Here is a 16,320-nt window from a genome sequence, read left to right as displayed (position 1 = left end):
AACAGCCAGAGTGTGAATACTGCAATAAAATATAGAGCAACAAGGCGATATCCAGAAGTATATGGGTCGAGTTGTAATATGGTTTTACAACGAAGTAGGTGAGTACTCTGAGAATCATACCCAAGGGAGGTGAGAACTAGATCAATTTTAACCTAAACATTAAAAGATATAATTAGTACTTTAAATAGATTATACTACGAGAACATAAAATGAAGGTTTTTAAAGTTTTTAGAGTAACAAAATAACATAAAATAAATAAAAATTAAGACATAGAAGAGTAGAGTAAACCAAATCTCGATTAAGGGTGATTAGCTCACTTCAGTAATCCCATCAACTATTACTTTGGGTTCCTTGCTAATCAACTAGTCACTGCCTAGCAGGATCTTCCGATCTTCCATTAACATAACGAGTCAGCAAGAACTACTTATCTTCCAACCTCACTGTCCAGACTGGCTTGGGGTAAAGGTGTTCATAAATGGGCAATACCAATTTTACATACCAATAAAGTAATTAATAGATCATACATCCACTAGCTAACCCCTAGAGAGGGATTAGTTCCTCATGGCTTTCACAAACAACATGGAATAGAGGGAAAAATTAATCATAGTGAATGAATTGAAGTAGAGAGTTTAAGAATTTGATATTAATAATAAGCACAAATCCACAAAAGTTGATCTTCTTCACAAATCAAATCTCTTGAAAGAAAACAAAAAAATAGACTAAACTCTAAAAATACCTAAGAAAAAAAGAAAACAAAACTGAATCTAAGGAAAGAATCTAGCTAATGGAATGGTGTCTATAATAGGTTACAAATGAGGCTATTTATTGCCTTCAGGTTTTTGTTATCCTTAACCCTAAATTAGCTGATATTCTCGAGCTTAATCTTTGATTATGTAGACCAAAACAGCCTTACTTCGTGTTTTATTCCCGTCACAGAGTCGATGTCGCAACACACAAGGGCCTGTGTCGAGACATAGCAGTTAATATACTCATCTGCAGCTATCTTTAAGGGTATGTCGTGACACCCTCAGTCTGTGTCGAGACATTGAAGGTAGTCTCAGGTTTTCTCCTTTCTACTGCTTATGTTATGACATCGAGTCATCCGTGTTGCAACATAGCGACATAGGCACTAGGGGGTGTCACGAATCGGTCCTGTATGGGAAACATTTATGATCTAGGGGTGTTTTAGTTTACACAATAAAAGGTTAAATACAAGAGCATCAGTTGAACTAGGGTTGAGGATGATGAAAACCCTAACTCTATAAATAGGCTCTTAAACACTTGTTAAAGGATAGCTTTTTATATTATTGATTTCCTTTGTAAAAATTTATATTTCAATTTATTTTTCTTTCTTTTAGGGTTTAGGCTTCTTTTCAGTTCTTTTCGTTCATGTTCTTAAGAAAAATTTATTTGTAGATGCAATCAAACGTTTAAGGATTTCATCACTTCATATATCAAATAAAAATAAGATTCTTTAAACTCTACTCTTGTTTTATTCTGTATGCATATATTCAACATCAAGTTTATGATGTTTATTGATTCCATGAGGAACTAATCCTCTTATCGGGGATTAGCGAGTGAAGGTTTGAATAATCAACTGTTTTGTAGGGATTTCCTCACAGATCAGTTGTTCAGGAAAGGAAAAACCTAAACCCTAGGCCTAACAACCCTATGAAGTCATCAAGGTAGGAATTAACCTAAATTTGGTATGGCCTATCCATAAACACCTTAACCCCAAATTGGTCTTGTAACACCCCTAACCCGTTTCCATCACCGGAGTAGGGTTACGAGGTATTACCAATCAATTCACAACATATAGCATACATTTTTCAAACATAAAGCAATCATTCTCATAAATCATTCAACACAATCACATTGTCCCTTATAAGGGCTTACAAGCCTGGGCTTGTGCAAAATTTTGATTTTTGGCTTAAGTAAACCCTGTCTCCTGTTAGTGTGATTTTTAAATTAGTGTGGGTTAAGCATGGCATTGATAGCCTGTTGGTCCAGGGGCTAATGGCATATTTCTATTGTCAAGGGACTCGAGTTCGAGTCTTACTGCATGCAAAAGGGTGTTTTATTTTGCTTATTGCCATGTAGGAATTTGGGTGTCAATGGAACTCTATGGCTTGGTACAATTGAGGAGTTTGAAGTGTGTAGGGGAGTGTATAGCCGAAAGTTAGGAGATGAAGAGGGAATTTGAATGGCAATCAGTTTGAGGATGTGGGGAGAGTTTGTAGGAGGAGTGATGGGTGAGAGGAAGTGTTAGTGTCGTTGGTGGACTCTTGGTACTGAAAAGAATTTGGCTTTGAGTTTGGGGAACTCCTGTTTTTCATTTTCAGTTTTGGAAACTTTTGTTTTGTTTTTCACCTTTGTTTCTAAAGCCATTCTTTGCTTGAATTGCATTTGGGTTTGTTGGTTCATCGGTTCTACTCTTTTCTTTAACCCTAGTGCACTGATTTCTGTTCATCAATTCTTTTTCTCTTTTGGGTAACTTACCCTTTTGGCTGAATATCTTTGGTCCCTTTTCTCTCAAATTCGCTTTGGTTTTTAGCCTTGCTTGGGGAACTGATTCTTTTCTTCTTCGCTCTCTTGCTCTCTATGAACTTGTGTTGATCGATTGCTCTTTGCTTCTACTTTGGCTGAACCCTATCAAAGCCTAGATACTGTTCTTCTCTTCTTCTCTTTTCTGTGCTTGACTGTTCTTGTTGTGGGACTGTCGAAATCCCCTTGTGTACTGGTAAGTGTTCCTTAACCGAACCTTATTCAGTTTTTCTCTTAAAGGTTAGGCTTATGTACCTCTTAGGCCGAATGGCTGCTTTTCCTCTTTTTATCATCAAAAGATATCCTTCTTAACACTTCTCTTTTTGTATGAATGTTGCTAGGGATTCAATCTCTTAAAACAAGGTGTAGAGCCGATTACTTTTCCTTTACAAGTGATAACTCCTTTATTGGTAAGTGTTAAGTTCTGGATGTGTTTGTGTGAGATTACAGATTCTCAAGAATCGATTAACTGTTCTTGTGAAGGGTTAAGTGTTGGGGAGAATACGAGGGGCTACGATTGTTGATTGGTAAGTGGTGATGATTTGGTTAAAACATTTTTATTCAATTGCAATATGGTTTTGTGTTAACGAAGGTGTTAGACTAATGAGAGGTTGTGGTTGATCATAGGTTCTCAATCTTACAGGCATTTCGACTACAACTCTATAACATGTTTGTAATCACACTGTTTCAATCGTTAAAAGGCAAAAGCCAGAAAACCATTACCATCGATGCTCCACGGGTGTGCGTGCACCCGTGTGGTCATTTAAATGCATAAGAGTGAGCACGTGATTGTAGAGACCACCGCGAGTGATCTTGTGGGCATAGGTCATCTTGGGCCACGTTGGGCCGAAATGGGCCGAGTGAGCCCCACGAGCACATGTGCCCATACGGATAAACCATACGAATAGGTGGAGTTTTGTGGGTTGGCTGTATAGTGTACACGACCAAGGCCATTATTTGGGCTTATTAGGCCACATTAGCGTTGGGGCCCACATGGGTCATATTATAGGCTTGGGCCCATTTTTGCTGTTAAACTGTTAAGGTTGCACGGGTCAAACGAGACAACTATGGACCTACTATTGGGTCGATAAGTACACTTAGACACTAATTTATGTTATGACTGTTATACCCCTGTGAGGTAAATGATGAAAATACCCCTATGTGATATGTGAACGTTTGAGCATGCCATCTTTATTGTCTGTACATTTATATTTTGTTGCGTTGCATGGGGTGGGACACATGATATTGGAGGAAGTGTACTGAAAGGCTATAAGCCTATTACTGGCAGCTCTGCTACAATTACTGTTAGTACTAGAACCAGTACTAAATTATGGAGTGTAGAGATAGGTTGGTCGATTTTATCCCCACATGGAGTGTAGGGCTTGATGGAGTGGAGTGTAAAGGATGGATGGGTAGGATCTCTGTAGGCATTTTTGATACTGTATTGAAGTGGGGTAAGGCCCACACTGATACTGTTACTGTATTGGGCTAAGGCCCACACTAATATTGCGACTGATATGGGCCTAGGCCAAGACTATTCAACACTGTATGTTTGACTGTTTGATAAATATGGACTACACACTGAGTTTTCATAAACTCACCTTTTCTGCCTATCTGTGTAGGTAACCCTTAGGAGGGTCGGTGCTATGAGGGACTCAAAGATGGCCACACCACTAATTATGTTTTCGTTTTGAAATTAGTAAAATCAGTTTATATGGGTAAATTTTATGTAATAAGGTCATTTTAAAGTTTCATTTATTTGGGGATTGTAGCACCCCTTACCCGTATCCGAAGCCGAAATAGGGTTCGAGGCATTATCGGACTTATATTTTAATATTCATTCACATTCAAAAGATAAATCTTGCATACAATTTAAAATTTTCACACATTCATTCATACCATGAAGACATATTCCTCAAAAATAAGCTTATACCATGCCTGAATATACACAAACATTAACATCATTAACAAGTCATTCTCGCATGGCTACATATACAAATCAAAATGAACCACATTGAATTTAGCCTATACATGCCACATAACCAAAAACTTAAAGCTTTTAATTACCGAAGTGATAACTAGATAGTGTGATGTGGTCTCCAACGACTTCTAAACCGGGCAAGTCTCCGAAACTCTTAGAACATAGGAAAAACACACAGAGTAAGCTTAAAAAGCTTAGTAATTCATAAGGAAATAAATCATTTAAATGATATTTACAAATCATTATCATTAAAACAAATTTAACAAACATCAATCACTTATACAATCTTGTACTCGTAAATTCATATAACCACATTAAGTACCTTCTCTTATCTTATTTATCAATGTATATATATATATATATATATATATATATCACGTTTTCATATTCAAAAGACAACCGTTGACTCAATCATATAAATCAAGTTTGCACATAATCATTACATGAATAACCAAAACATGTAATGGTTCACTAACCACTTCATATTTAACTTATCCATTTGGCTACATTTCAATTTCATTTATATACAGAGCACATATTCACATTATATTTTCTTACAAATCACATATTATCTTACACATATATATATTACTTTCCATTTCCCAAAACCATGTTTCTCATTTCATAATTCCCATGCTCAAAATATAGGACCACAATTCGTATAACAAGCATATATGTATCACACCATTTATTTATACATTCACATCATTTGATGTCATATATTTCACATATTATCACTTGAAACATAATCACCTTTCATTTCTGAATTTCATAATCGAAACACACGTACCTGAATTATATATCCATAGATCATAATCATATTCACTTTCATTACTCAATTTCATAAACATTGCAATATACCTGAACCGGATGCACATTTATATATTCATTTACTTCTCAGAATACCAGTTGAACCATTCGGAAACAAAGAGGATACTCGATATCTCTGGAAGTTCGTACAATTAAATTTTAAGAAACATACTTTCATATAATGACAGACATCTACCAAATAGGTCATGCTCTTATTCGTAGATATAGTAATCATTCACACATATATATCATTCTTTGATACTAATAATTCACCTTAAAAATCAATTCACATGCGAGTATATAATACATACCTGACTATCATAATGTATCATACATAATCAAAAGTAGTTAACCTCGAACTTTCGAATTCATAATCTTACTTGAATCACCGGCGTTAAGCCTGCTAGGTTTAAAACCCGAATCCAATCACCAGCACAAAACCTGCGGGACTTTAAGCTCGAATATAATACCAGTATTAAGATTGCGGGATTTAACCTGGATATAATACCAGCGCGAAGCCTGCGGGATAAAACCTGGATATAATACCAGCACGAAGCTTGCGGGATAAACTCGGATATACATCAAATATCATGCATATTTAATCATATATTAACACATCTTATTCAACATTTCACATTAGTAGCCATTTGCTACATTCGAATACAAGCTCCATATGAACATCATCATTTACATTTCGGTTGAAAAGTCATACATAAATATCACATATCCATTTCACCATTCAAGCTTAACCCATAGTGACCATTCAACTATATGTCATATACATAAATTATTTATCACACAACTTAATTCAAGTTGAACCAAAAGGTCACAATCCATCTAATGTATACATATCAAGGCGTCATCAATTATATACTAAAGGTGACTACTTAAAACTTACCACGGACGAAGACGAACGAACCGGGATGGCTATTTGAAAAATTTAGATTTTTTTTTCTTCCGGTCCAATTCTGATTTCCTCTTTTCTTGATTAATTAAAGCTTGAAGTTGCCGAACCCTAATGGCTTCCATGAACCTTTTTCTTTTCTCATTTTTGGTTGAAAGAACCATGAAAGATGATAATTTCACTTTTATTTTATTAATATATTAACATATATTCATAAATTACTCAAATAACCTTATTTCAAATTCAATATTTCAATAATGCCAAACCAACATTTCCACTAACTAATTAATGGTCCATTTATCACATGAGGACCCTAACTTTTAAGTTCCATAGCTTTTAGACACTTTTAACTTATAGCATGCTGTAAACACATATTAACTCACATACTGTAAACACCAAGAATAATACTAAAATATTTTGTTTACTCGAATTTGTGGTCCCGAAACCACTTTCCGATTTAGGTCTAAACTGGGCTGTTACAACTCTCCCCCCTTAGGGATTTTCGTCCCTGAAAATCTTACTAGAAAGTAGATTAAGGATTTGCTTCCACATAGTATATTTCAAATACACTCATAGCATTGAATTTCTTATCTCTTTAATCCCACGAGTAAGATTATGATCTGTCTTCTGCTATACATCATACCAACCTGAATATAAGATTATGATCTATCTTCCGCTATACATCATACCAACCTGAATCTTCTTATAACTGTATTAAATTACTTTCATTCTCTGCTTAATTTCTCTGATGATATTAATCCCGTGGATCATTTTCCCAAAAAGCTCGGTCCTGAAACAACGGAGTTTGGTAAATGCAACCATACGATACCTCATACAATGTCATTTTTTTATACACACATGATAGCTTATCAAACAGAAATAGCCTCACTTAGTTGCTTCCAAATTTTAAAACACAGTGACAAATAGATATTTCGAGAATTTCTATATAACTTCGTACTCACAGCTTACTGTAATTTCTCCCAGAATTACCATATAAATTTTAGATTTCTCTCTGAAATAATGATTACTGGCACCATATGCAAACTGACAGCCTCTGAGACGAATAACTCAGCTGATTTATCAAAAGAGAAATCTATGCGTACAGAAGGACTTATTCAGACAGATAACAATAATTCAAATAACATCTAGCTTTTTAATGATAAGAAATAATTCCAATACAAGGTTCATTAAATTTCTATTTCATCATTACTACTTTCTCAGATAGAATTGTTCTGATATATATAATTCAGTATCAAGTCCTCAAGATTACGAATCCTTCTTCCAGGCTATCCTTCAATTCACACATGTACGTTCAAAGTTTATTTGCAATCCGGTGGATAGATTCAAACGCATATAACTCAATTAACTTTTCAATCGAATAATTCAGATCAAACAAAACCATTGAATCAGTCTTTTCAAAGAAATCCTTTCTTCCCATTAAAAAGATAATCCAGACATATCATTATACAGAAGCCACAACCGTAAAAAAAAGAAATCATAATGTCATAATAAGACCGACGTCTTAACCGTAACAATAAATAACACACCGACTATCAATAATGCATTTAAACACAGAAAATAATTCAATATGGTTTAAATAGAAATCAATGCAGAAACACAACTTCTATAACTCTGATGATGGTACCACTATACTCTCACATTTCAAGTCATAAATTATAGTCATAATAGACATAATCATCTCTGTCAAATAAATATCTCTTGCTGTTAATCACATGGAATCATAAGAAAACCAAAATAGTGAAATTTCAATGTCTGAGGCTACACAGAATATCAGAAAATTACAACTTATATAAAATGATATCAATTCCGATGATATCCTAGATAAGTTCTGAAAAGAATAATGTCACTCATAAATACTGGAATCCACAGTAATAGAAGTTATATAATCTTCACGTATTTTCAACAGAACAATAGCCAGTAGAAATAAAGTATTAGAATCATACAAATTTTACCGTTAACTTTCATATTCACACAAGGAAACAATTACCAGAGAAAGACATAACTATGTCGAGTATAACCCAAACAGACCAACGATGCTTCCGTCCATTAATATGTTTAGCTAATGTTCTCATACGATAAGAATTCCTTCATAAATTATACAGTCACACATACTTCTAAGGATAAATATACGCATAGAATGCGCAAAAGGAATCATAGTAACTGTCCGACTATAATTATTGGACTTAGCCATCACTATAATTTAATCATTATTGAACTGTCTAATTCTGTCATAATTTTTTTTTCACATTATCCCTTCACTAATAGAAATCTATTTAGAAAAGCTTCTAGCTAAAATTTTCTTTAGAAAACATACCTGAATAGGTCAATTAATCGGAGTTAATTTCTTTTGTAACAATGACTTTGCATAATCTGAATAGTCTTCAAAACTATCCAATATCTCTTTTAGTGCTGCCTTCATTTGCTGATTCATTCTCTTTTCTGACCACATTAGTAATCTTTCAAACACGGATCTCTGTAACTCGAAACTCATGAGCTTATTCCACCCAAATCTTACAGATTTCATTGTAGCATTCACTAATAAGGGGGGTGAGGTTAATAAAGCCTCTAATTCAACTCACACAGAAATGCACATAACACATAATTAATAAACATTTGCTTGTAATCACTTTTCTTCTTAACACGTAATTCTTATGCCAACTCAAATCACTAATTCACAATCGAAATTCTCATATAGCATCATCACTCAAATGTCATAACTCATATTCTCATTTAATTATAACATTTATCACTAACAAAATGTCATGCAATTTGATCCATACCTTTGTGAGTTTCAACTCATAATCAACACATTTTCACTCAAACATTTGAGTATTTACTTCAGTACTATCAGAATTTGCTTGGTTGGAAAACATAGCTGTCTCATAAAAATAAATTTTTGGTCAGAGTCGGGAGATATCACACTATCACAGGTTAAACATTGCATGTATAGCTAGACTCACATACAGTATGGTAGTCCTAGAACCGACTAAACCATAGCTCTGATACTATAAAATGTAGCACCCCTTACCTGTACTCAAAGCCAAAATAGGGTTCGAGGCATTACCGGACTTATATTGTAATATTCATTCACATTCAAAAGATAAATCTTGCATACAATTTAAAATTTTCGCACATTCATTCATACCATGAAGACATATTTCTCAAAAATAAGCTTATACCATGCCTGAATATACATAAACATTAACATCATTAACAAGTCATTCTCGCATGGCTACATATACGAATCAAAATGAACCACATTGAATTTAGCCTATACATGCCACATAACCAAAAACTTAAAGCTTTTAATTACCGAAGTGATAACTAGATAGTGTGATGTGGTCTCCAATGACTTCCAACCCGAACAAGTCTCCGAAACTCTATGAACATAGGAAAAACACACAGAGTAAGCTTAGAAAGCTTAGTAAGTCATAAGGAAATAAATCATTTCAATGATATTTATAAATCATTATCATTAAACCAAATTTAACAAACATCAATCACTTATACAATCTTGTACTCGTAAATTCATATAACCACATTAAGTAGCTTCTCTTATCTTATTTATCAATGAATATATATATATATATATCACGTTTTCACATTCAAAAGACAACCGTTAACTCAATCATATAAATCAAGTTTGCACATAATCATTACATGAATAACCAAAACATGTAATGGTTCACTAACCACTTCATATTTAACTTATCCATTTGGCTACATTTCAATTTCATTTATATACAGAGCACATATTCACATTATATTTTCTTACAAATCACATATTATCTTACACATATATATATTACTTTCCATTTCCCAAAACCATGTTTCTCATTTCATAATTCCCATGCTCAAAATATAGGACCACAATTCGTATAACAAACATATATGTATCACACCATTTATTTATACATTCACATCATTTGATGTCATATATTTCACATATTATCACTTGAAACATAATCACCTTTCATTTCTGAATTTCATAATCGAAACACACGTACCTGAATTATATATCCATAGATCATAATCATATTCACTTTCATTACTCAATTTCATAAACATTGGAATATACCTGAATTTGGAAACAAAGAGGATACTCGGATATCTCTGGAAGCTCGTTGTAACACCCTGAATTTGGGCCTAAAGGTTTTGGGCCTTGAGCATGGGAGCGGTTGAAGGCAGCTTATAATATTTTGTTGTGCATGTAAATTTCACTAATGAAGGCTTGTTTTAGTGGTTAAGTGTGCTGAAAAGTGTTGGAGAAGTCCTCGGTTCAAACTTGGACTCTAGCAAAAATTTTGGTTTAAGGTGAATCAAACCCTGGGTGTAGTAGGTAGGCCTTAAGAATATTGTTGGAGAAATTGTGACACAAAAAGCCTTGTGGCTTAGTGGCAAGTAGCGTGTGGAGCATTTAAGGGGAGGCATGGGTTCGAATCCCATGGCAAGCAAAGAGCATTTATTTTGCTAACAAGGGGATGCAAGAGTTGGTGTTGAATTTAAACTCTGATGATGGAGGGATCCCATATAGGGAAGCTAACATAAGAGTGGATGCGAAGCTGGCTTTAAATAGAGAGAACCATGAGGAGAGTAAAGGTACCTTTCTTGGCTGAACCCTTTCGCTTTATGGCGTGCTCGTTTGGGTTGGGCATCGGCTAAGAGTGCTCGGAGCGCGGATTATGTAACACCCCGAACCCGAGACCATCGTCGGTGTCGGACACGAGGGGTTAACAAGCCAAGTTCACATGTTTTGCCCACCAATTTGACATTTCCAGTCAGGTTGGAAAACTGCGTCACCGTCGCCTTAAAAATCGTATCTCGAGTTTCAAAACTTGGAAACTGGTTTCGTAAATTTTCCCTGAATTTAGACTCATATATCCATCCATGGATTTATTTCTAGAATTTTTGGAGGGGCCAATTGGTACAGTTTATTAGTTAAAGTCACCCATGTTACAGGGATTGACTGCTCTGACCTTCGCACGTTACAACTTGAATATCTCACTGTACAGGACTTTAATTCTAGTGCCGTTTGTTTCTAATGAAACTAGACTCAAAATGGAATCTGTACATATAAGGCATGACTCCTAATTCTTTCTGGATAATTTATAGAAAATTTTTAAAGTTGCGACAAGGCACCCAGAAACCGTTCTGGCCCTGTCTCACAATAGCCTTAATATCTCTTAACATGTAACTCCTATGACCATTTCGTTTCTTCCATATGAAAATAGACTCATCAAGGTTCATTTACATAGCTTATTCACTATTTAATACCATTCCTACATATTTTGGTGATTTTTCACATTCACGTCACTGCAGCTGGCAGCATCTGTTTTTAAGGTAGGTCTTACCTATTTGGTAGTCTCCATGAACCAACTAGTCTTGCCATACATAGGTTCATATATGATCATTTTAACCATGCCAATGGCTGATCATGTGACCAACATTCCCATTTCCAATCCATAGCCACATCATGACACCAAATATATACATACAAACCACAAATAGTCTAAGTTCATGCTTCCTTTTTCGAGCCATTTTCGCATGGCCGTACATATATACATCACAACATATTTAACCAACAAGGGGTAGTCCTATACATGCCATTTCAAGTTCAACCAAAAATTTATACCAAAATGGAGGCTTGATAGTGTGGATGACTTGACTTCAACGATCCCAAATCCGATTGCTTGACGAAATCTAGAAAACGAGAGCCAAAGCAGCGGGTAAGCATTTTATGCTTAGTAAGTCTCAAGGAATATAATCAACTCTAATTACAGCAATACATTCACATAGCCAAATGCATCATTTCATTAATACACATTCTTACTTCACACTTCATCATTATATAATTTCACAAAGTATCAATCAATTCAATAACTGAAATTCATTAGTCGATTGAGCGAATGTTGCTCAAACATGTCGACTTTCAATGCACATATAGACGTACCTCATTCTTTGGGCTTTTCGAGTGTACTCATTGAATTTATTACAGCAACCAACACTCACCTCCAGCCCAAGATTCTTGAATATAACCGGATATAACCATGTGCACAAATGCCTTGGTCTTAGCCGGATAGAATGTCTCGCACGAATGCCTTGGTCTTAGCCGGATGTAGCCACTAGTACAATTGCCTTCGGTCTTAACCGGATATAATTTCCAGCATAATTGTCTTGAGTTTAGCCGGATATCATTCAATTTCCATGAACACATACATCAATTATCATTGGACATACATATTTCATTTTCGTTACTAAGGCTCAAACGCAATTATAGTCACAAGCATATTCGCCTTGGTCTTAGCCGGGTAGAATTCAAATACTCATGCACACATAATCAATAATCAATACACATCCATACTTTATTTCACATAATTCAAGTGGGGTCACTTCTTGAGGACTTACTTGGATGTTGTCGAACGGCTTTTTTGGCTATTCGATCACTTTCTCCTTCCCTTGTCCAATTGTGGCCCTCTAAGCTCTTGAGCTAATTCAAACAAATTCAATTTATTAAAACCTCATTGTGCTAGCTTATGGCGAATATGACAAGGAGTTTAAATGGTCATATGGCCACCCTTTAGCTTGAATACACAATGGTCATGCACATTTTATTCTACATCAAGCAATTCAATACAATTTATTCGAGCATCAAGGAAATGCTAAGGCCTTCAATAGGCTACCCAAGGCCGAATATTCATGTACATGTTGAGGCCAATTAGGCACTTAATACCTCACAAAAACAGCATGCATTTACTAGTTAATGCTTTGCATATTGTAGCTCAAAACTTATAATATAGCATCAAGCACTCATATGTGTGCTAGGCGAATGTGCTTGCAATTTCACAAGCATTCTTCAACATCTTCTTCTTTAAACAAACATATTCATCACTTACTTCATAGCCCAAAACATAATGTGCAATCATATATATACATATATGAGCATGGCGAATTTCAAGGTGTCCATAGCCATCCAAAATACAAATTTTAACTAACATGCAAGAAGCATGAACCATGCTCATGAATGCATCATGGCGAATATGACAATCATGCCCTTTTCAACTTCAATCATGATTAAACAAAAGAAAACTCAAAATCTTACTCAAGAGTAGACAATCCATCATTGCATGCATCATCATCAAGCTTCACCCTTAGCATGCAATGGCTTTATCACCATAACAACTTTGGCCAAATACCATTTCCATGGCATAACAAAGATTTGAGCCATGGCTAACATGCACATCAAGTTAGCAACCAAAACATGCATGAAACTCCCAACACAACCTCATACATACCTTAATCTTGATGCAAACTTAGCCAAATCTCCTTCTAGATCTCTTCCAACTCAAGCACGAAGCAAAAATCCTCCCCTTTTCCCTTAGTATTTTCGCCAAGAAGATGAGAAAGGATGAACAAATTTTTTCTTTTCTTTCTTTAGGATATTCGCCAAGCCTATGGAGAAAGATGAACACTTTTTTTTTGTTTCTCATCCTACTAACACTAATTTTTTTTCCATACTCTTATTTTATTATTTCTAACATCATCCATTAGTAAAACATGTTGGGAACATGTTTCCCCTTATATAATTTGTCATGGCCGGCCATCCACCTTAGGAAATGGGATAATTGACATGCAACTCCATTTATTTCACTTCATGCATTATTAGGCCACTTAAAAATACACCTATCACATTTTCAAGTCCTAGCACATGGGTCCTTTCTTATAAATTTGCACCTAATTAATAAAAATCGAGACACGAAATATTTACGCATACAAATTCCACATACAATAAGCACGGAATATAACACCTAATTATTCTTGTGACTCGGTTTCGTGGTCCCGAAACCAGTCTCCGACTAGGGTCACATTAGGGGTGTCATAGATTAACTCCAGTCTCCTATCAGGTGTGTATTTCTCACAACTCTAGCTGTAGGATAGCTAGTTCGGGCCGTGATGGGCTGAAAGGGGCCATGTGGGCCCAATGGGCCTACGGGCCCAATTGGATAAGTTGTTTGATTGTGTAGTAAATATTGGACTAGGCTAGGTGAATCTCATATCTGTAGCTAGATTTGGGCTAAAAGGGCCACACGAGCGTGTGGGCCGATTTGGGCTGAGAAAGGGCTTTAGGCCCATTCGTATTGTTATCCCTGTTTAAAATACTTTAGTTTACCAAATTACCAAAATACCACTGGTTTGTAAAATTACTAAAATACCCTGGTTTATAAAATCACCAAAATACTAAAAAATTACCAAAATACCCCTGGTTAGTAAAATTACTAAAATACCCTTAGTTTATAAAATTACCAAAATACCCTTAGTTTGTAAAATTACGAAAATACCCCTAGTTTGTAAAATTATCAAAATACCCCTAGTTTGTAAAATTAACAAAATACCCCTGATTTGTGAAATTACTGAAATACCCTCGACCTGTAAAATTATTGAAATACCCTCGACTTGTAAAATTACCAAAGTACCCTTGATTTACAGAATTACCGTTTTACCCTCGATTTACAAAATTACCGAAATACCCTTGTAGGGTAGAAATGCCGAAATACCCTTGTAGGGTAGAAATACCAAAATGCCCCTGTAGGGTAAAAATACTGAAATACCTCTGTAGGGTAGAATTACTAAAATACCCCTATAGGGTAGAATTACCGAAATACCCTTGTAGGGTAGAAAACCGAAATACCCTTGTAAGGTTGAATTATTAAAATACCCCTGTAGGGTAGAATTACCGAGATACCCTTGTAGGGTAAAATTACCATTTTCCCTCTAGGGTGTTAAATGACTGTTTTGCCCTTGTGGGCAAGTGACTGACTTGGACTATGTGGTTGACAGATTTGATTGTGAATATATGTTGGTGATATGAATAACTTGACTGTGATTGTTTGATTCAAATAAGGACATGATATTCTGATTCTGTATGTTGTATGCCATGACATGTATATTTGTTGCATGGGATATGGGTTATATTAATGGAGGAAGCGTTCTGGCAGCCTCGCTGCAATCTGGTGGCCTCGGCACATATATCTGTTCTAGTGACTTCGTCACAATATCTGGCAGCCTCGTTGCAATCTGGTGGCTTCGCTACATATATATACCTGTTCTGGTGGCCTAGCCACAATATTTGTATCTGGTGACTTTGTCACAATATCTGCCAGCCTCGTTGCAAATTCTGTGGTGTGTAGCGGATAGGTGGGTCGAGTTATCTCCCCACATGGTGTAAGGTTGGTACGGGGGTGTATACGGATGGATTGGGTTGAGTTTGCATTCACATTCGATTCGATTACATTACGACATCGATTCTTATTACCTAATTCTAATTTTGGTTACGATTACGATTACATTGCGATACGTCGATATCGATTCGATTACATTACCTAATTCGATTACGATTACGATTTTGATTCGTCACACCGATTACGATTACGATTCGATTCTCATTTTGATTCTAGTTCTGATAATGTTTCTTATTCTGTAATGGGCTAAGGCCCATCTGGTACTGTCTGTTATAATGGGCTAAGGCCTAATTGATACTGAAACTGTAAGTAGGGCTAGGGCCAACTTTTAATTCTTTTATATGACTGACTGTTCCTTTTATATAGTAGGGGATTTCACACTGAGTTTTCGTAAACTCACCCCGTTTATTAACCTTTTAGGTAATTTCCAGCCTTAAATGGATCGGAGCTGCGAGGGGCTCGGAGGAAGCCGCACACATTATTTATGTTACAATTTTGATTATTACTTTTAAATGTTTTTATGTGGGTTGTAGTAAAGCCGTTGTAATTTTCTGGATTTCAAATTTGGAATTTTATTTATTGTTCTTATAATTGCTAGTATTAGAACATGGTTTTCCAAAGCAACTATTGTTGTTCAAAATATCACGTATCCGCAATTGTTTTTAAATTAAGCTTCCGCAACTACCAAAATTTTTACAAAGTTGTTAAGAATGTTATTTAGTGAAGGTTTTCTAACAAGGTTTAAAAAGGGTATATATAAGTTTTTAATTATTAAGAAGGGTTTTTAATGGAAACATGGTTTTCGAAAAACACTTCATTGTGAC

The sequence above is a fragment of the Gossypium arboreum genome, chromosome 7, assembly GCF_025698485.1.
Source record: "Gossypium arboreum isolate Shixiya-1 chromosome 7, ASM2569848v2, whole genome shotgun sequence".
NCBI lineage: Eukaryota > Viridiplantae > Streptophyta > Magnoliopsida > Malvales > Malvaceae > Gossypium > Gossypium arboreum.
The sequence above is the reverse complement of the archived record's forward strand: the minus strand, read 5'-3'. Positions refer to the sequence as shown.